Here is a 22,688-nt window from a genome sequence, read left to right as displayed (position 1 = left end):
AAAAGTGGATGTAGCTAGACTAAAAACATGAAACTCACACTTCCCCTGCTGTTTCCCAATGTCTGTTGAATGGAAGAGAGATTTTTCTTTGAAATTCAGAGCACTGTTGAAGGGTTTTATCTTGCTCTGATCTGTACAGCTCTGACTTGCTGTGGCACAGCTATCTGTACATGGTGAACTCACCCTGGCACAGCCTCAGGCTGACACACACCAGCTGCAGGAGTGGGGCTCCCATCAGCTACCAGCCAAGACTGGGTGTGATAAGGGATCAGGACACACACCCCACACATCTGTCTTTATTATCAAAAATATTTCATCTATGACTCAAGCCAAAAGGACTTTAAAGTTGTTGTTGTTGTTGTTCCTTGCTTATCTTCAGAAACTCTTCTGGTGTTTTTCCCTAGGCAAGAAATCAGCTTCTTTAGTTTAGTCCCTGAATAAAATGTTCCAGCTGTGCTGAACTGGGCTACACTGTGGAGGAATGTTTTTCAAGTCAGACATAAAGCTGTTCTCTTTTCACCTTATACTCTTCAAATTAAACTTCAGAGAACACTATGGGTTCTCTCATTTCACACCTAGAATATACAGAAGCAGGCCTTTAAGGTAAAATCCTCTGAAAGAAAAATGGAATAATTTTCTCTTGAGGATGCTATTCTGCTGTCTCTAGGATGAGCAGCAGTTGCAACAAATCTAAAGGTTCCTCAGTAACTCAGCTAGAGTGGCCCCAGTGGATAGACCCCCATCCTCTGTGGTCTGCAAGAATCTGTTCAGCTCTGTGTGGAAATTTTACACTGCTTTTACTAGGCATTAAACTGCAGTGCAGAGTTAGTCACATCGTGTATTTCATATAGGTGCTGAAGGAAAGCAGCTGCATGTGGGGGAAGCAGTTTTGAGGGCCAGAGACAGAGTTCTGAGATGGTTATGCATGTTGCCTCTTTCCATTAATGATTTTGTTCTTTTATTGCTTCTACTCAAATGACTTTTTCTGGAGCAGCAGACAACCAAAAGTCCTGTAGGAATATTTATTTTTCCTTTTTTCTCATCTTCTTTCTCCTTTAAAGTACTTAGAATTAGCATTGTAAATCACTAGCTGGATGTAGCCAATACAGAGGCACTCTTCACTTGTGCAATTTAAAGCCCCTGGCTACACCAACGCTAACCTTAGCCTTGAGATCATCTAGTTGCACCCCCCTGCCATGGACACGGACACCTTCCACTAGACCAGGTTGCTCCAAGCCCCATCTAAACTGGCCTTGAACACTTCCAGGAATGGCGTAGCCCCAGCTGCTCTGGTCAGCCTGCGCCAGTGGCTGTAGAGTACCTTCACCTGAACCACCTTCACAGAAATGAGTTTCCTCCTGTCTGAGCTAAACCTGCCCCTTTTTCTGGAAGCCATTAGACTTGCTCTGACAGGTCCACATCTCTATCAGGCTCCCAGACCTGGATGTAGCACTCCAGGTGGGGTCTTCTTTTGATGCAGCACAGAATATGATTGATTTTTCTGGGGTGAAGGGGAAGGTTGTTGGGTCACATTGAGCTCTTCAGCCAGCATTCCTTCCCTCTCCTGATGTATTAGACACCTGTCAGTCACTGGCAATGCAGAAGGTGTCTCTAGGCCTGGCTGTGATTAACTCCACAATAAGGCAGGTTGCAGCTTTTGTCTCGATGACAGTGAAAATGAAAGGCAAACCTTACAAACCTGTTTGTGTCATGTGGGTACAACAAGGACGTACCTGCCATGAGTTAGCAGATGATTTTTGACACATACCTACAGATATGTTTATCTAGGAAAACATAAAAGCAAAATGTAGATTGCTGTGTTTATCCTGTTCTTACAGCTGTAGCTTCTGACCTTTTTCCATGACATTCCCAACCACCTCTACTCCTTTCCTTAGGAATCTCACCATTTACTTGCTCGTATAGTCTTAATTACTGATTTTAGCACAGTCTTGGCATCTCTGGATAAACTCCTTTGCAATTGCCCCATGTTAATAGTTATAGAGAAATTTGGTTCATTTCAAATATCACTTTGCAAAAGTGCAGTATGTGGCTGCCTTTTTATTTTGAGATTTTCGACTTTGTTATGAGAACAGTGTCTTTCTGCCCTCCTGTCACAAAGGTCTGACTGAGCAGCTGACTGTCACTCTGTGCTCCTGTCTCCTGGTGAGGTTTTTTCAGCACCCAAGGTATTTTTATATGAAAGGGTTCAGATACATCCACAGTAGAGTGGCAGAAGTATGGGAGCACCTGCTTTGAACAGACAGGGACCTTTTTCAGCCTCAGTGAGCAGGCCAATGCCAAACAAGCCATCAGGGCATCCTCCTTGACAGGAAGCACCACTGGAGCTTCAGAGACTGCTCAGGGTTGCACCTGCCTCCTTCCAGTGCCTGAAAACACTGCCAGGAAGGATCTGCTGCCTCTCCACCAGACCGCAGGGCATTTGTCCTCAGGTCCAGTTTGAATCTGGACAGGAACCTCATGAATGCCTTCATCCTGGCTCTTTTTTCTCAGGAGAGGTGCTGGGACCATACCTGTGGGGGAGGCCACTGCTGGTCCCTGTCTCCTCACTGTCTGTCCTGCCAGGCCTCCCTCCTGGTCTGCCTTCCCTCTATTTGCCCCTGCACCTGCCTCCCTCCTTTCTGTGTGTGAATGGCCACCATATCGTACTGGCCAGCTGCAGGCGTCTGGTGGCCAAACTTTGCTACAGGGACATCTGGTAGGTCTCTACATGGAGGGGATAGGGTTTGGATTAGGATACACCAGGAGGACAGTTATAGCTGTGTCCTCACAGCTTGATGCTGACAAATGCAATTTTATATCCTCTTTCTCAGGCATTATGGAGGACTTTGTGTCTTGAGGAGTGTCTCAGTTTCTCAGCCGGCAGGCTGAAGGCTCTGCACTATGGTGAGACCTCTCCCTAGAGTCACATTGAGCTGCTCTGCGCTGGTGCTGAGACACACAAGAATGGGTCAAAATGATGTTTCCCCTGCTGCAGTCATGGGCTTTTTTGTGTTAACAGTGCAATGGAAGAAAAGCAGATCTCCCAATTTGGACAGCCTGCATGGGCATGATAGGAGAGCCAAGCAGTGTCCTAGGCAGAGCACTGACTGGGACCTGATGCTGTGTTCTGCCGAGCCTGATTAGAACTCAGCTTGTGCAGCTGGTGCTGGGGCTGGTTCCAGGGTGTGAGGATTCAGGGCGGGTGCTGATATTGGATGGAAGCAAAAACTTGGGCAGGTCTTCGATCCCGGGGAAGAGAAGTGGCATTGCTAACAAGGCCACAAGATGCTGGCACACAAGGTAGGAACCTGGGGCAGCAGTCAGGGCTATCTGTGAAAGGCATTATGAGAATTTTAAACTGGATGCTTTAAGCTTTTCTTCTCCCCCTGTCCTTCCCCGTAATAGCATTTCACTGAGAGTATGCTCTGCTTTCAGTGGGACTACTGGCAGGAATTGCTTCAGGCAAAACTTAACCCTCACAGTTGAGTTTTTGAACCACGAATTTCTGCACTTGAACTTGTGCAGACTAGTGATTATTCCAGGTCTTAAATTGTTGTGGTTACATACTTCTGCTATGAATATTATTTTAAAATAACAGGATTTTAAATTGGATCTAGTAGCATCTTTCAGCATGCTTCTTTGGAAGGAGATATCTGTATGTGTGTATGTCTTCTCTTTGCAATTGATGAAAAGCTTTTTGAGGTTTGAAAACCAGTCTAACTTTAAGATCCTTTTTTTCAGTGCAAAATATGAAGAAATGTATATTTATTGGTCAATATCTTACCTGCCTTCTACTGGACTATGCTTGATAATTTCTGCTGGATGTCAATAGAAAGAGCTTGTAATTATAGTGTCAGTTTGCCTTTGAAAGCAGGCCTGGCTTCAGCACTAAAGACAGAAAGAGTGTGCACATATCACTCCTGACATTTTCTCAGAGGTATTACTGCCTTGCTAGCTCACCTATCAAGCATGGTGAATTGTGTTTCTACCCATTGATTACTAGCTTTCCTGGGCAACTGAAAGTGTTTCTAGCTATTACCTGACATGATGTAAAATCAGTTGAATACTTTGGCAGGTACATTGTGTTAAGAAACCGTAATTTTTAAATGTCCTTACAAGGATTTTATTTATGTCAGTTTGCTTTCATCTTATCCTTGTACTGGCAATATCTGTATTTTAGTATGTATGTATGCATCAATGTGTCTACACCAACCTTTTTCCATGTTGTTATGATATGCTGTTTTGAACAGGGCATTCATAAATTATAATGGAAAGGGTTGATTAAGAGAGCGATTTTATTTATCATAGTCACAAATCTTTAAAATCCACAGGGAAGGCTTCTCAACCAACGACGTTATAATTTTTAATGCCTTTCCTGATCAAGTTTTGGAAATCACACCTTGTCCCTGAGTACCCTGAGGATTACATATCCCCTTGTCAAAAACAGCAAGGTTATTATTCACTCATATAGTGCCAGTAATGTTCAGGGGCTGTAATCATCTTGTAGTGATCCATGTTATTAGATTTCAGTGGTCTGACAACGATTTATCAAATGCCACTTACTATATCAAGAAGGGCAAGCAAATAAACCTGTCCTGTCCTGTCAGCCTCAGCACCAGCACACACGCTTGCTTCACCTGAGGCGTGAAATCCACCAGGGCTATTTCTGACACATCTCGCTTTTAAATAAAAACAGGTATTCCTGGAGAAAGTCATTCGTGTGCCCGTTCATGAGGGACACCTGTGCAGCCAGGCCAGAAGCGGTGGCACCAGGGCCGCGGTGCCCGCGGAGTGTCGCGGATCGCGGCCCACGGCAGCCCGGCCCGCGGGGCCCGGCCGGGCAGCGGGGAGCGGAGTAGCCGAGGGCCGGGTGCCCTCTCTTGGCCACCTTCACAACAGCAGCCGAAACCAGGGCTGGAAGTAGCGGCTGGCACTGTGGCGACGTGTCCGAATTTAGAGCAATGTTTGTTTCAGTGCAGGCCCAGGAGCTGAAGGCGCTGATGTAAACCCACGGTGCCTCTCTAGCTTGGGTGGCACAAGTGACTCCTTGGTCTCTGCTAATCCATGCCAGGAACCGAGCCAAGGAACCCGGCGCTGCTCCTTGGGCACTGGTAACAGCTGCAGGTGACAGTCAGGGCTCCTTAGCCTGATCCCACGCGGACTTTCCTCTTTGGCTCTGTCATTTGTCACAACAGTCTTTTGCCGTGGAATTTACATTTTGATGAAACACCGCAGCTATCCTTATTTCAGCAGGATTGTCTTTGAGTGGCAGCTGTGGGGTTAAGGTGCACATGTGCCTGCATAATATTAGAACTTTAGTGAGGCTTGGTGGGGAATGCCATCAAATTTCTAAAGTTATTCACTTTACCAGCCATTGAACCTACCAGTTCAGGAAGTATGGTAGATCAATGTTCTAGAAAAACTTGTTCTGACACTATATGGTGGTCTCCCTGTGTGTAAAATAGAACCAGGACCAGGAGTTGGACTTGGATGATCCATGTGAGTCCCTTCCAACCCAAAATATTCTGTGATTCTGAAAATAAATGATCATTGAAACAGCATTTAACATATGAATAAAAATAGCATGGTTATGTGAAAAAAACCCCATTTGGTCAACATTTTAACAGTCAGTTAAGAATGCCTGTTAACTAATACACTGAGAGTTTAGTGAAAGAGACTTCATCTACATAAAGTCCTTGTCATCCTACTAAAAGAGAGCATGCTACAAAGGATCTAAATGATATCTATGTGCTTGATAGAAAAATTTAATAATAATCTTTTATTTTTGCTGAAGACCCAGCAAGCTACTGTTTGTAATAGAGCTCAGGTGGTTTATATCTGCTGAGGATCTGGCCCCATCCTTTTTGGTTTTTTTGGCTTTTTTTTTTGTGCTAGATTTCTCAGCAATTTATTTATAAGAAAAAGGGAACATGGAATATAGCTAAACTGGGTCTATGCACTGAAATTGCATCCTGCTGCTGTTCCAGTCAAGTTCTGGGTGTAAGACAAGATGGTTAAGTAGTAAACACCATGCCAGGAGTTGAATGTATGCATTATATTTTCATCTCTCTTGCTATGTAACTTTAAATATCTCAACCTCTTTACTCATGGAATTGTTATCTGAACATTGATAACTATCACCGGCATGTCTTTGCATCTGTGAATAAGCTGCCATTTATTAAGCCCCCTTAAATGCCTAGTGGAAAGACACTCTTTGAAGGCTTGTTACTGGTTTGTTGTGTGACATTGATATAGACAGAGCAGCTGCCATTACAAGACAGACAGCCCTTACTGCTGGGACGATGCTGCCATTGGCATGGGTACAACCCATGTTAAATCTGTCTATTTGATGCTCAGAGTTTGGAATAGAGGTAAGCACTTTGTGTCTTTTGAAGAGCTATGTGAATTTCCTTAGAATCACAGAGCAGAATGATTCACAACAAGCTGCAAGGCCAACAGAATGTGTATGGATGTAGAGAAGAGAAAGATGGGCCCACAGTGATAAAAGAGAAGTTCACAGATGAAATACCTGAAGCATCCACTGAAGAGTAGACAGCCATGAATCAGAATCAGCTGCAATGTGCCACTTTTAATGTGAGAACTCTTGATATTCTTTGAGCTGCAACAGGCATTTAGATCTTGTTGCAACCAAATCTTGTTCCTCTTAATTAAAACCAGAATGCATTCAATAATGCAAAATGCTCATATAAATTACTTGCATTCTTCTACTTGAGTTGACAAGTCAAAACAACCCCACAGGAGAAGGGACTGCAATATGCTCCAACAGCCTCTGCACAGTGCTCATTGATAAGACAAACATTTCCTGAGATGCATAATAAAAAACTGATCTTAAAAACCTTAATAGGCAGGACAGAGTGTGCAGGCTGCCTGCTCGAGCTACCTATTCATCTTGCATGGAGCTTATAAACAGTGGGTGACATGGTGCTATATTTTCATGTGGTTTTATTATTAGTTAACAAAGCCAGGAACAATATTTGAATAGCAATTCTGTGTTTGGAAAGGTAGGCACTGTTAAGGCACATAGAGCTGACACGCCCCAAGGCTATACCTCATTAGTTTGCTTATGTTACCTAGCTATATATCTCTGGGAATAGAGTAGGTGCTTTACATACAAATAAAAGAAGTGGGCGGAAGAGGAAAGAGGGCTGAATTATTCACTTTTCTGCCCTGCAGCTTGTGTAATCATGCATGCTATGGCAAAGTGAATGTAAAATACCCTAAGCAAGGTTTGAAGCTGGTGTAAGTTGGTACAGCCCTGTTGAAGTTGACAAATATCATGGGCAGCTTCTGTGAAGGCTTAGACCTGCATTATTTTCACTGCTGTGAATGACTGTAAGGAATCAGGTCTGAGGTCCCAGGCCTTGTTTATACATACTAAATAAGCATAGGAAATCAGGGGGGAATGATCTGAAAGCAAAATATTATTTTGAGTTTTACAAGTTTCTAGACATGTGAGCAGGTGACTGGACTCCACTTAGGCAGCTAGATGTCAGCTGGCTGCTCTTGAAGGGTAGGAAAAATAGGTGTCAGAGAAGAATTCCTGTTCCAAGACAATAATTAATAATTGACTCTTTTTTTTTTTTTTGATATTTCATAAGCAATCTAAATTGGGAATAAAACTCTTAGTCAATGTGACAGTGGCATGGGTTAGTACACAAAACAAATGCCAGGAAAATACATAAAAAAACAAGAGCAGATTCTGAGTTAATTAATTGCTCAGTACTGGTAAAACAATGTAACCATTTATTAAAATAGACAAGGTTTTGTGTGCAAGTCACAGCTGAATTGCCTGCTAATTAAGAAAGAGCTAATACTCATTTAGATAATAGTCTTGTCAATAATTGTGGACAAAAGGAAGAAAAATTTTATTAACTGGAAAAAAATGGAATTGATGACTTCTGGATATTGAAATCTGAAAAAAAAATTAATGAGATTGAGAGTTATTGATACTAAATGGTACCAGACACTTCCTGTTGAGTGACTCTATTCTGTTAGACACCTGCCAGGACACTTTTCTTTCATCACTCATCATTATGATTGGCTAGGGTTTTATTGTGTATTTGATAATGTACTTGAGGGAATATTTAAACATACTGTGTGGGAGTAAAGAGCATGGAATAAAAATTTGATTGTAATAATTTCTTTGTTTACCTACTGATAGAAATTCCAAACTTCACAATGTGTATAAAGATGCAATTTTGAAAAATCTATAGACATCTTATTTCCAAAACTCATTGGAGGGATGGTCCAAGCCACAAATGGGTGTTTGGGCTACATCCACAAAAGGTTTTGGGTCTCACAGGACATACCTGATGAAGTGAATGGCTTGCAGATTGTGGCTTTCCTGGGGAGGCATGACATTCCAAAATGAAATACAGAAAGAGGAGCTCCCAGTAGTAACAGTAAGTGCAGGAACATTCTGAAAACTATCCTTCCAGTGGTGATGGCACCATCCTAGTATATTTCATACACTCATGAGCCAGGGCATTGCTTTGGTCTTTCAAAAAATCTTGATTCTTTCCATTTACATGACCATGAGTGCTGTCCCTGTCATGACCATCGTAATGGATTATTTAGAGGTTGTGTCTGGTTTGGAAAGTGAGATTTGCACTTCTTAGCCTTCCAAAAATTTATTTTTCAGGTTTATGCCTTACAGGCCAAATACCTGGGCTTTGCAAGAAGTAGATCTCTGTTCTTCAGGTCAAACAGGCAAATTGCACAATGTGAGCCAGATGTCACCTTGATTGCAGGCATCAAAAAGAAAACTTCATAGTTCTTTTTCTGACACACTCCTGTCATCTCTTCTGGCAAAGATTTTACTTTCCTCTACACCAGACAAGTTTGTATGCTTTTCTATAGACCCTAGGGGTAAGCCTTGGCATATCTAATCTTAGATATCTCTAGTGTACACTTCAGCCTCTGAGTGAATCATTGAGATTTCCTTTATAGACAGTACAGAACAGGACTATCTGAACAAAGTCTTATTGTGTTGTAAAGCAGATGGGCAAAATAGGTTGGATGAGTCCTGCCTAAAAATACATATTTCTTTCCTCTAGAGAGCTTCAGGTAACTAGCTGAAGATACACTTCTAGAGAGAAGCAGACATATCAGTGACATCCATAGAAGATAAATCCCTCTCTAGATTTCAAGGTCTCCCACATCTAAAAGTCATTGAAGGAGGTAATAGAGGGTGAGAAATAGACACTGCTTCCTGTCTCCTTCTACTTCTCTGTGTCAGGCTTCTTTAAAATTTACAGAAATTATACTCAACTATTATCAGTTGTCCTATGGAGATAACCAGAAAATGAGTTATGTTTTGTTACTGACCTTTTTGTAAAGGATCAGTCTGGAAGCCTGCATGTCTTCTATTTTGCTTTTCTAAAAGGGCCCAATGAAGAGAATAAATCATTCTAAGTCAGTTGGAGTTAGATCAGCTTTTTGGGAAGATTTTAATGTATTTTTCCTAGTCCCTTTTCTGAAGTTCATTCTCATATTGTTTGTGTTTGAAACAGATACTCCCCTTGTAAATTCTGAGTGTAGTATAATCACTGAGAAACTGATATTCCCTTAAATCTTTCTTTTTTTCCTCTCCACATCCACTGTTCATCTGCATTCTGAATGTTCTGGGTTTTGGGACTTGTTCCTTGGACCTACTGAACTCACAGTTAATTGACCTTGACGTTGATCAGTGAGATGTGACCAGTTAATTTGACTCTAAAGCATATTTGAGCTGGCAGTTTTATTTTTCAGCATTCTTAATGGAAAAATGCAATGATACGTTGCAAGATGCTGGATGCCTTGGAAACCCATAACATTTACAAAATAAACATAAAATATAAAGAAATAAACTAGTTGACAAGTTGTGTCAAAGAGGAAGCTTTGAGCTGATCAAGCTTCACTTCAAATGCTGGAAGATGCTGACTGTGTCATCCAAAAGTTATGAATGTGTGCGCTGGTAGAGGGATTTCAGCCCTGCATGCCTATTGCTACAGAGCTTTAGGCTGCTTTTCTTCATGTCTAGGCCAATTTTCAAGAAACAGAAACTGTTCCTTATCCAGGTAGTTCTGCCAAAAACCCCTCAAATAAAACCAAAGTAACTCTTGTGCCTAATTCAATCTTTACAATTTAGACTTTTTGGAAAAAGAATATGTACGTCACAGTTTTCATTTTCAAGTCCTTTCCAATGAAAACCCATGTCATCACCTGTCAACCATCTCCATGTAACAAAATACATTATTATGGAGATGTCATAGATAGCAATCTATAGATATCATGGATAGCCTGTTGGTGGGAAGTCATTATTTGTCAAGCTTATTCTAATAAACACTCATTTACTTGGGTTTTGTTTGTGGTGCTCAAGCTGAGAAATGCAATTTAGTGGGATTGTTTATTTTGCAACTTAATGCTAAATCAGGAGGGAGAGGCCTTTCTTGGCAAGGATTTCAAACACTTCTGAATCCAGAGATTAAGTCTGCTTGTCTCTGACTGTACTTAATGATTTTTGATTACTAGTGCTGATAAATATAAGGGCTTAACTAATAGCCATAGAGTGAGGATAAAGGTGATAATTTGCTCAAGGGGCTTAACACTGACATCTTGAAAAGAGAATCCTTGGAATTAATTCAGCCATATACTCATGCTAGGGCCATCTATTGCTATTTACTATAATTTCAAAACCCCACCTCTTTAAATCACAGAATCATCAGTGTTGAAAGAAACCTTCAAAACTATCTTGCCCAAGTGTTGACCCAGCACCACTGTAACGACCCTTGAACAATATCCCCAAGTGCCACATCCAGATGCCTCTTTGAGAACTACCAGAGACAGTGACTCCACCACCTCCCTGGGCAACTAATTTCAATGCCTGAGCTCTCTCAGTGGAAAAAAAATAAAATCTAATATCTAATGTGAACCTCCCCTAAGCACAATTTAAGTCTACTTCTTCTTGTCCCTTCACTTGATATGTGTCAGAAGAGACTGACCCCCACCTTGCTACAATGTCTTTTCAGGTGGCTGTAGAGAGACTATGAAGTCCCCCCTGAGCCTCCTCTTCTCCAGGCTAAACACCCCCATCTCCCTCAGCTGCTCCTCATAGGATTTGTGTTCTGGACCCTTCTCCAGCTCTGTTGCCCTCAATGCTCCAGAACTGAACACAGAATTTGAGGTGTGGCCTCACCAGTGCTGAGTACAGGGGGCAATCCCTGCCCTGGTCCTGCTGGCCACACCATTGCTGACACAGGCCAGGATGGCATTGGCCTTCTTGGCCACCTGGGCACAGCTGGCTCATGTTCAGCCACTGTCAACCTGCAGTCCCAGGTCCTTTTGCACCAGGCAGCTTTCCAGCCATTCTTCCCGCTGTAGAGCAGCTGGGGGTTATTGTTACCAAATATTTTAATAAGTTTTTTTCTTAAACAGCATAGAGGTTCTATGGAAACACCGTTGTTCATATTTATATAAAGACATCCAAGACACTTCTAGGAGGAATATATTATCCAAAGACGGGAAGAATTGAATTGATGATGATGTATTGTTTATTGTAAAGATTATCAGACAAGATTAACAGGTCTACTGAGGCTGTGGGGACACAGTCCAAGCTCATGAATTGTCCATTGGATTAGAAATCCTAATATTCAGGTCTATTTTGTTTTCCTATATTTGACTACATTTATGTTGAATGTGGTAGTTCTTTCAGTCTTATTAGCTATTTTTATAGAGTGCATGCAATAAAGTCTAGTAAAACTAATGGCCCCATAAAGTCTGTGACCAAACATTCTGAAATTTTCTTTGATTTAGGGACATGAACAAACATCAAACTTACAACAAACTTTGGTGCAATTCTCTCACAGTTTATTCAGTGTGAGAGCAAAACTTTACTAAGTGCTTGAGATTCACTTGGTCTCTGTCTCAACCTTTGTCTCTTGTCAGGTTCATCAAAGCTTTCAGGAGATACAGAAGCTTTTTGATGAAAAGCAGATTAGGACTGCAGGATGACACTGAATTTTGATTTATTTTTTTTTTTTTGCAATTCTGAAGGTTTTTTTAAAGCAAAGTTACAGTGGCTTTTAACACAAAAAAAAAAAAGGAAAAGGAAAAAGAAAAGTGTGATTGTAGACAGTTTAAAGTAGAGCATCTAGACAAGAAAAAGAATATTTCTTTTTATTCCCCCAAGCTCTTAAAAGCATCTGGTAGCTGATGAACCTTTCATTCTAGTGGGGAAGTAGAAGTCCAGCATTAAACTGGAAATGTCATGCAAGTGTCAAATTTGTTCTCTTCTGAGATGTCTCACAGCTTTTGCCTACAGTCTGGCCTAGCCCTTTACATGAGATGGTGATGGCTGTGAAAGGCATTAGTGTTTTTATTTTTGTTATCAAGAAACTTTCCCCCCCTTTCACTACTAATTTAAAAATAAAGACAAAAAAACTTGCCAAGCAATTCTCTCTGCTCCTAAATCACCTTGATGTTGTTCCATACAGGCTTATTTTCCAGCTTTACCTGGCTGTTTGGTAGGCTGGTAAAGAGATGAAGGATGTTTAAAAAATGACTTCTGCACAGTGAGATTCAAGGAGAAAACACTGAAAATTTCTTTTAGGCTATTTAGGCCTCTTGGATTACTGAACTTCTTTCTTTTCAGTACAGGTATTTGGACAGCTCTTTCTTAGAGGCCATTTGACAACAGTTTAGGGATGTCTCTGCCAAGATCACCTAACTCCATTCTCACATTCATCCTTCACCATCCCCCTGCATCCTACTGCAGCTCGAATCTCCATGTAGACTCCCCATAACTGCCTGTCTCTCACCTTTATGCCTTCAGATTTGGTCTGTTCAACCAAGCTCCTCCCTGCTATTTCACTCCTGGCTTTTCCTCTTTTATCTTCTAGTTGTCCAAATCTCTAGACAGTGAATCACAGAGTCCTAAAGGGGAAGGGAAATGTAAAACTAGGGTGGTTAGTTGATGCTTTTGGGAATGGCTCCAGCCCCATCAGAGACTGTTTTTGTGCATGGAGAGTTGGGTGGTTCATGTCAGTCCAGTACATCTGATCCAGGTCTGAGACCAGAACCTGGCTGGCACTCAACCTCTTCTCTGTCCTCCTCCTCCTCCTCTTGCTGCCAAATGCAGTGTTTTTCTTTCTTGAAAGCTACTGATCATCCTCCTTCAGTCCAATGGCCTTCAGGAAAACAGTGAATTTCAAGCATGTGGTCTGAGAAACTCCTTCATTTTCTCTTCACTTTCTGCACTGACTGCAGGAGGGCAACAAAACAACTGCACTTCTTTTTCAAACAAGACACCTAGCTGGCAGTGCCTTAAACACAACCTTTTAGAGAAAGATGCCCAAAGCATAATAAACAGGCAGAAATTATAAATCCATTGCTGTCACAGAGCTTACAAGTTCTTAGCTGACTTGCCTGTGCATAGCTGGTTGTTTTCTTTCTGCATAGCAGCATGTAATTAAAATATTCATATGCAGATTGCAGCCTTTTTAGGGCTGAATGCTGCTAGATGCTGAGCAAAATGTGAATAGTGCTGAGAGATTTCAGCTGCCAAGGAAGAGAGAGGACGCTCAAAGTAGTCTGAGCTGGCCAGCATCTGGCAGAATGCCTTAACATTGATTTGTTCTTATGTTAGGATAAAACTGGCAAGGAACAGGAAAGCAGTTTAGGGCTCAATTAACAAACAGCCTTTAAAAAATGTATTTCACTTTCTGCCTTAGGCTTTGCCTTAGGGCTAGCCCTGTTCACAGAGCTTATATACATAATAGAGAAAAAGAGAAAAGAGAAAAACTGCTTATATACATAATATCCTGTAAACAGTTATCCCCTCTATAATAAGGATAATTCAAAACATCTCAATGTCCCAGGCACTCTGGTACAGGAATCAATCAGGCTGGTGGTATTAGGTCAAATTATTCAGTATAGCTACAGCCAATTATTCAGAATAGCTACAATTGATTTGGAAAAGGTTTGTTCATTTGTTTGTTTGCTTGTTTGTTTGTTTTAAGTTTTCATAGTGTTTGAACTGGAAAAAATAAAATAGTATATTTTGAATTTGGGCATGAAGTAGGCTGGGCTGAAGAAGTTATATGGCACAAGGAGGCTGTTGCTTTGTCCTGGTCATGGAGAATATTGTGGTGGAAAAAGTAAAGTCGGGATGATGCTGTTGGGACATATTACATTAGACAAATATATTAATTACAGCAGTGGCTACTTCTTTCCTGTTACACTTCACAAAGGTGCAGAGGGTCTATGCTGTAACTGGGGGTAGTTTTGATTAAGTCACTTGTGTGTTCTTACAAAGGCTTGTGTTATGGCAAAGAAGAATGGTTTTTTGGAGAAGTGTTTTTGAAAAAGCAGTGGAAGTCATCTCTGCAGAATAACTGTGACTGTGGTCATGGTACTGTGATCCTCCTTCTAGGAGCTACTGCCTGGAGAGAGGATGTTCCACTGCTGCTCTCCCTAGCTGCAAATCATGTAGGAGACTGGGGATTTGAAATTCTTCAATATATTGCAATCCTTTTACTCCTTTAATGGGGTCAAACCCCCCATCCTTGGCTGAAATTTCTGAGGTTTTGCAGAGGTTTTGTGCAGAAATGAAAAGATAAATAAATAAAATGGCAAGACAAATATCCATCTACTCTTTCCCATTAGGTTTATTTTTGATTATCTGACTTTGTGAAACCTTTTTGCCTCTCCTTCCATTCAAGGCAAATTAAGGTGGTATCAAGAGAGAATAATTTGCTCCTTCTAGAGCAAAGTGATTCACTGTTAGTCTACATTCTGTTTGTCTATACAGTTTCCCTAAATTGCTATGGCAGTACTGATAAAGAGATCTATTTCATCCTTCAATGTATTTGTTTTTCATTCTGGAGAATAGAATGTGTCTGATCACACATTTCCTTTGTTCCCTTTAGAGAAAGGTGCAGAATAATATTTCTAAATTAAGCTGATTCAAGATTTATTAGTGCTGTTAAAAAACTGATTTTGCTGCCCAAAAGATTGAGCTTGGGCTGGCTTATGTTCTGGAGAAGAAAGAGAGAGCAGAAAGGATATGGGAGAAGATGTTGCACAGTGAGATAATGAGCTTTGGAGAGCCAGGCTTGCTGGTTTTGCTTCTGCAGGAGGAACAGGATGCAGGGCCGACCTTTGGGAAGGAGGCACACCACCTCTTTTCTTTAGCAAGAGAAGGCACAAGAAACAGCCCTCAGGGGTTTATACAGACACCATAATTCTGAGCAACTCAGCCAACTGGCCTCAAAGAAACACAACAATATCATTGCATTCCCTCTTTCTTAATGGGAGCTTCTCTGCTGCACTTACACGAAAAGCACAGCATGGGATGTAGGCAGAGGAGTGGCAGATGCTGCCCTGCTGTTCTCTGTTCACTGTGTTCAAATCTGTAACAAGGAGATGATACAAGGTGATGGTAAGAGAAAAAAAAAATTAAACTAGCCTATGACAAAATATCATGTTGGAATGTTTGGGTTTGGGGATTTTTTTGTGTTTTGTTTTAATTTCATATCAACTGCAAAAGTTGAGGCTTGAAAATAAGGACGATATGCTATTTTTGTAAGTCTAATGAATTCCTTTGAAAGTTAATTTATAATAAAGTTAACTTATAAGCTTGTAAATGACATGCCTTCTTCATGAAAAGTTGAATAATGGCCATAAACAGGTAGAGGATCTCCTAATTGTATCCAAGTGATAGTAACTGATATATGTATATAAAATGCTTTAATAAATAACATGAGTAACTAATTCTTAAAACTTCTTTTGCAATCAGACAGTGCTTTTTTATATTCATTCTTGCTAGGGAATTGAATTTATCTACATTGTGTAAATTCAGTTTTGCAATGAAGGTTTAATTTTATTTTTGAAGGCATCTGATATGAAAAAATACCAGAGTATTTAAAATTTCCCCTTGAAAAGCCATTCAGATTTTAAAGAGCAGTCACTATTAAATATTACACTTGGTTAAAGATGGATAGTAGTTTTTCAACTTTGCTGAGATTGGATTTTTCCCTGAGATCCAGAATACTTGAGTGCTTTGTCTTCTGTGAGGATGAAGTCCTTTATTTCTTACTGTGATATATTTTAATGTGGCACCTGCTGCTGTTCTTGGAAATCTCGGAAGACTTACTCACAATCTAGTTTTAAACACAGATCAAATAACAGGGGTGTTGTCTATTTTTTTTCTCTCAGATCTGTTTCATTGTTTATTCCTATCATTTCATATCTTAAGATGACAGGGCATTACATTGTCTACCAGTTTGTTTGTGTGGTACCTGGTAGACCTGAATTCAAGTAGAATCCCTCAGTATTATATTCATCAAAATTATCCATTCATGTTGCATCAGCAGGAACAAGTCTTCTGAACAACTTTCAAACACTCCTGTTTCTTGCAGCCCTTTCAGTCATAGACTGACTGCCTTATGTTTTGTTAATCAGTTAGAGATGTTGCATATCTTTATCTGTAATGCCTTTTTCAGGTCTGCCTGTACAACCCATTCCTTTTTTTTTTTTTTTTTGCCTTTCTATTGTGCTCTGCATATCTATTTATCCCTTCTCAAATAAATAGTTCACAACTTTTTGTGGTATATTCCACAGAGTCCCAGCTGACAGTTTGTGTTTGGCATAAATGAGTGGACCTTGTGCAGCTGGAAAAAGTCCCAGCTGGGTTTAGGTGGAGTTGCTTATGGTATAGATAAAGACCAAACTGGTTTGTTAAGTGTGTAATGTCTCCAAAATTCAGTGCAGAATAAGGAAAGGAGTGGATGAAAAGGAAATCTTCTTGGTATTTTGAAACTTCCAGCTAGTTATTTGGTGCCTTGATATTTCCAAATACTGTCTAATTTATAAATCAGAACTGCAAAGATGCTTGCAAATGAGTGAAGCTCATAAAGAAAAGAATCATTATGACATTTCAACTCCTCAAGAAATTATGTCTGCTGAGTGTGTGTGTAAGGGTGAACTCACAGTTAGAAAGCACAGTTTGTAATCGTTACCTGTGATTATTTTCTATCTGTACCCCAAATTGCTTGTAATTCACTTAATTTCTCCCTTTGTCAGTGGCTATAGCAATACAACCTTGAAAATAAAATTATAAAGCTCAATTTTGTTTCTCCTGAAAAACAATGTAGCATCCATTTTTTAAGAATCAGTTTAGACTGAAAGTACTTTTTTTCCTCTTCCTTTCTTTTTCTCCTTCCCATAACAAAATATTGGCACTCCTGACCCCTATTTCATCTTCCTTATGTTCTAGTTACTTGTCAGTATATAAATTCTTGGGTATGGCAATATTTCATGCACTATCTTCAGCTTCTCTGCAATTCTGTCCTGTCATTTAAATCCAGTCCTGTGTTCCTAATGTCAAACTAGTTTTGTTCAATATGACCACCAAGGTAGCATGTGTTTCCATGTTGAGTCCCACTGCCAGTTCTGGAGGTATCTCTCATTAATCAAGAATCACTTTGTCATAGTGCAGCTAAAGTTATCACCAAACTTTAAGTACAAAGTTTGAATAATAATGACTCCTCTTTTGTTAAATGGAGTTAACAGAGCTGAATAGCTTCCCTGATGGTTTATTATATTAAGCTTTCAGAACATTGACTGATTTGTTTTTATTACCATGAAAGCTTTTGTCTTATGAAAATTACTTGGGACCACAGGTCAATGTTTTTCATGTCACATCTCTATAAAAAGTACATTGCTTTATTATACTTTGTATTCTCCACTGCAACCTGTATGTCACTTAAATTTATTTGTCATGATACTACTGCCAGGCTGCCATTAAATTGTTAAAGTATATTCAGGAAATGTTGTTGCAGTAACCTTTAGAGTAAGACATATGGAAATGGACTATATCTGTTAATTAACATTTCAAACTGCAAACCTTCCAAAGTATAAGGCCTGGTATGAATCACTACACATGAGCAGAATATTTAGAGGGGTGATGATCATGTTTTTCCTGAGACAACAGATCCTTCAAGTTCAAATTGCCTGTGTATCTATTTAAACTAGGAGACTAAACTGTTAAAGAACAAAAGTGAAGTCTAGAGAAAGATCAAAATATGTCTCTCTTCTGTCCATCCAGACCAGCACCAAAAATAAAATGGCCTGTGATTCTTGTCTGTCTCAGCAATGTTTAAAATTTGCAGCTCACAGAAGTAAAACAGAGAGCATAAGGGATGCATAAGAAAGGAGAGAACCCATGGGAGAAGCTCCTGACGTGTGTCAGGTTAGGCTGAACCAGGGGTCCCAAGTCTTGGATACATCACACTCCCCACTGGAGAAGGCACTGACAGAGATGTTGCTATCTCTGAGCTCACATGCTGTGATGCTTCCAGGACATGTCCTGGGAATAAAAAATTGGACTGCATGCAGATAAACTGGAGCTAGGGAGGATTGAGCTTTCCTGTTCCAGACACTGTGATCTCTTACAAGATTGCTATGTTAAGGGATGTTTAGAGCATTAATTGTTCATACTTCAGGGCTGGTTAGAATTCCTGAAGCTGGAGTTCTTAATGCTGGTCCTATAGTAATGTAAGTACCTGAAGGTGACATAATCTAGCACTGTTGAAGAAAGAGGATCACTGCTTTTCTGCTTGTTAAAGTTTCATCTACACTGGTTCCCTGACAGGGTTTGGTGTGGGGTTGCATAAATCCCTGTGGCAGCATAAAGTAGCACAGGAACATGCTGGATTTTTGAAGGTGGCAGAGGCAGGGAGCTGTGTGCACCAAAACAGGTTTGGAGTTACAGTGGGAGCAGTAGTACCAACAGGCAGCTGCTGACAAGATGGAATAGGGATAAAAGTAGAGTGAGGTTGAAGCAGGATGTGCTTGTAGCCCATACAAGTATGCTTAGGTGAAAACATACATGAGTAAGTGTGATATGTGTGAAAAGCAAAATGATAGACAGTAAAAGGAAATCCACAGGCTAGAGAAGACAGAATTGTTTGCTCTGAAAGGAATTAAGTTGTCCATCACATCTGGCAGAAACCCCCATTTTTGCCAGGTTTGAGCTACCTGACCCCACTGCATGTAAATCAAGAGCTACACAACAATCTGAGGCTAAAAAATGAAAGGTGTCAATTGAATGCAAGCTTTTTTTCCTGTGGACATTAAGGTAACTGGAGGAAATTGAAAATTTGTGGTGAACTCAGACAAAAGACTGATGGCTAAATAATTTTTTTTTGTTCTATCCCAAGCATTAGATTTCATAGACAGCGCTGTGAATTCTGTTAGGTACATGTGGCTAGGCTATGTTGTATGTGAGTATGCTCACAGCACTTCTCCAAGTATTAGCTTGTTTCTGTTCTTTTGGGTTATTGCCTGGCAAAATCAGTATAAAACAGGTTGCAGAAACTGTATAATCAAGCTTAAAATATTCAGAGAATGCAGCTATGGAATTAAATATTTGAGAGGAAATACTATTACAAAAGCAGAAATACAGGATGCCAGTATAATTATTGTTTCCATTGTTCCATTGTTCATTGTTGTCTCACTAGGTGAAAACCAAAACAGAGGCTTTGGAAAGAACTGCAGTGTATCTTTCATACAGGTTTCTTTTCACTACAGTGTATTTCAGCATCCAAAATGACACTTCTGGAAAGGTTCTTCCTACTTAATCTGCTCTTTCATTAGAGTTATTCTTTTTCATTACTGCTTATAAGCTTAGGGGTAACCAGGAAGTCTCACAATTTCTTGCTTTTCTGAAAGCAGTTTCTCTATGAAACAAATGTGGATGACCACATTTTTCTTGAATTGTGGGGTAGCAGTAAACCCCTAATTTGTTTAAGTATTTGAAGTTTTCACTTGGCTTGGATGAAATAAAACCCAGTGTAACACAGACATAGAAAAAGAGAAATTGCTTTAAGGAATATTCCAATGCAGTTCACTAACCATTAAGTATTGTTCTACTTTTCTGAGCTTAAATCTCTACTGACATGAATCTTTTATATCCTGCAGTGCAGGCTGTACTACTTGGATAACTAATACAGTTAAAGCAGTGGTTTCATTAGACCTGAGAAAGTTTGGAATTGGTTGTGATTGTTAACCAATTGAATCCCCACTTTGTGGCAGTGTTTTATATTTTAATAAACAAATATTCTTGAATGTATTCCTGAACTTGATTTTAGCCATTACTGGTTAAAAATAATTTTTAAAAAAGTAATTTGAAATATGTTTTTGAGAAAGCAATTTGAAGGTATATTTTCTGTGTAGTAGTACATGTTGGTTTCTCTTTTTATCTGTGACTTTTGAGTTTATTAGCATGGAAATTAGAATGAGTGATATTAAATAAGATGAGCAGACAATGACAGGAAAATACAGGGGAACTGTAACAGTCACAGAGGCAGTTCTAACAAAACCATGGCCAAATATTTTCTATATATATAATACTGTGCCAACTTCAGCAACTGTTTATGGAAATGATGTATACTGAAATATGACATGGTTTACCTGGAGTGGGACAACACAAAACTGTTGAACACATTATTTATTTAAAAAACATACTTTGGCCTATCCTAAAACAAATCACATTTTTTCCCAAAATGGGTCCAAACCACATGCATTTATTTTGCTTAGAACTCCAAGATGATACTTTGATGAATTTCATGAGGTTTCTGCTGTCCTACTTCCTGAGTTTATTACGGTCCCTATGTATTGGGTTGTGGCTTGGTATCTGTTGTAGCCACCATTCCCCTAAAATGAACATATGTTAGCCTTGTTTCTACCCATTAGGGCCCCGCTCTGACTGCTGCAGTTTCTCACAAGTGATAGGCAGGAACCTCAGAGTCGTGTTGGACACCTCAGTGGGCAGCCAAAGGAGCCCCTGACACTGAGTGTGTCCATTCTGCAGGCAGTTCTGAACTACTGCTCCCCTGCTGATGTTTGCCCCTCTTCTTTGCAGAAGCACAAAGGTCCAGGAACAGTTTTTGCCTGTGAAGACAAAGGCAAAAAAGGCATTTAACCTTTTCACTGATAGTTCTTCTCTTCCCTTCAGCACACCTATTTTTTCACTGGTCATCCTTTTACAGGCTCATGGACTTTAAAATCCCTCTTTGTGAAATCTTTGAGCATCAGATGGTTTTGCCTTTCCTGACTTTGTCACAAAATATTAATTTGTAATTGTTTTGCTCCCTTTTCTTTCTTAAATTCCTTGTGCATACACATTTTGAATTCTAGGCATTATCAGTGACATCAGGCTTCCTAAGCCAGCAAACACTTTTCTTTTTACTTGTTTTTGAGTTCATGGTGTTTTGTCTGCTGAAAATATCCTATAAATAACATATTGTGTAGTATTTTTTTCTCATAAATGGATAGATTGGGAAAGAGGAAACAGTCTGAAAAAGAAAATTTCAGTATAAACAATACATTTGACAAAAACATAATAAAATGCAAAAATTCTTAACAGAAATTGTCGGGCTACAGTCTTTAGCAAAAAATATTTTACTGCTGTTGATAAACTGAAGTATTTTTTCGTGGTCAGTTTGTTTTTTTTTTAATCTCTTCTCTCCTCACTGTCCATAGGGAATGAATTCTCTGCACCCAGACAGCAATAAACCTTCAGCTGCTGACCACTGACAGAAATCTATATACACCAGTGTGGGAAACCTCAGCTTTAAATGATTCAACATTTGTGTAAGTCAGACACGTTCTGCTATTATATAATGAAATAATTTTATATCCATGTTCATTGTAATGCTAAGAGCTTCAGACAGTGTATGAACTGTTTACTCTTGCAAATTGTCTCTCTAATAATTAGGTGATAAAATTGAAAGTGCTTGTGAACCCTAGATATGTCCTTAAAATGTGCAGGGAAAGCTGTGTGCTGTTTGCAGGCTGTTAAATAAATCTTTGCTACATTTTGAAGTGCTTACATGGTTTGGGTTGAGTTCAGCTTAACTTCAGCTTAAAGCAATATTACTAAACAACTAAGGTCCTATTATATTGATATTTAAGGCAAGGCTCATATGCTGTTGTTTAATAATGAAAATGACATGTAGAAAATACAGAACTGACACTCAGAGAAGGGTTTTCTCCCCTTAACCAAGTTGAGTATTTCAGGCAAAGACAAGTATTGGTATTTGAATTTTTACCTCCTCTGTTGCTCTATCCTTTTTTATTTTACAATGAGAGACACTATGGAAATGCAAAAGTATTACAAGGGGGGACAATTTTGACTAATATAGGATGAAGTGTTTTATGAATGGAAACTGAAACACAGGCTGTAGAGAAATCACTTAAGTCACTGCTGAGATGCATTCATCTCTGGTAGTGCATAAAAGTTAATTAACAGTGCAGTGAACTGGAGGCAATTCAAAGAGAAACATTATTAGATGAGGATGTACAAAGAAAGTGAAATGTCTTTCAGTTTACTGGCTAAGGATAGATGAATATCTACTAATGTCTGTAAGTGACCTTGACAGCAAGGAGGAACAGTCTGGCTGGAGATGTTCCTTGGGGTGCTCCCTCTGTGGGAGTGACAGGATAAAAGAACAGGTGATCAGGTTGTGATGTGAAAGACACACACACATCCTTTTGATCCTAATGTCTGGCAGCTATTGAGGCTGCACCCATATAGCCCCTATATGCAGGAAACATTTTTACTTATTGAGCACACTCATACATGGTACCTAGAGGAAATTGCATGCTTCTGTTGTATATATAGCATC

At 39.8% G+C, this 22,688-nt stretch overlaps 1 protein-coding gene across 2 annotated transcripts in view; it reads left to right on the top strand.

Annotated features, from left to right (window-relative positions):
- Window positions 1–22,688, top strand: part of TUNAR (TCL1 upstream neural differentiation-associated RNA) — a 157,502-nt gene that overhangs the window by 74,398 nt on the left and 60,416 nt on the right. For both annotated transcript variants that reach the window (XM_064423473.1, XM_064423471.1), the window contains exon 2: window positions 21,544–21,654. The gene's annotated coding sequence lies outside the window, so the exon portion shown is untranslated. The remainder of the gene's footprint in view (window positions 1–21,543; window positions 21,655–22,688) is intronic.

The sequence above is a fragment of the Passer domesticus genome, chromosome 6 (genome assembly GCF_036417665.1).
Source record: "Passer domesticus isolate bPasDom1 chromosome 6, bPasDom1.hap1, whole genome shotgun sequence".
Lineage (NCBI taxonomy): Eukaryota > Metazoa > Chordata > Aves > Passeriformes > Passeridae > Passer > Passer domesticus.
Note: the sequence above shows the minus strand (reverse complement) of the source record. Positions and strands in the feature narration are given on the sequence as shown.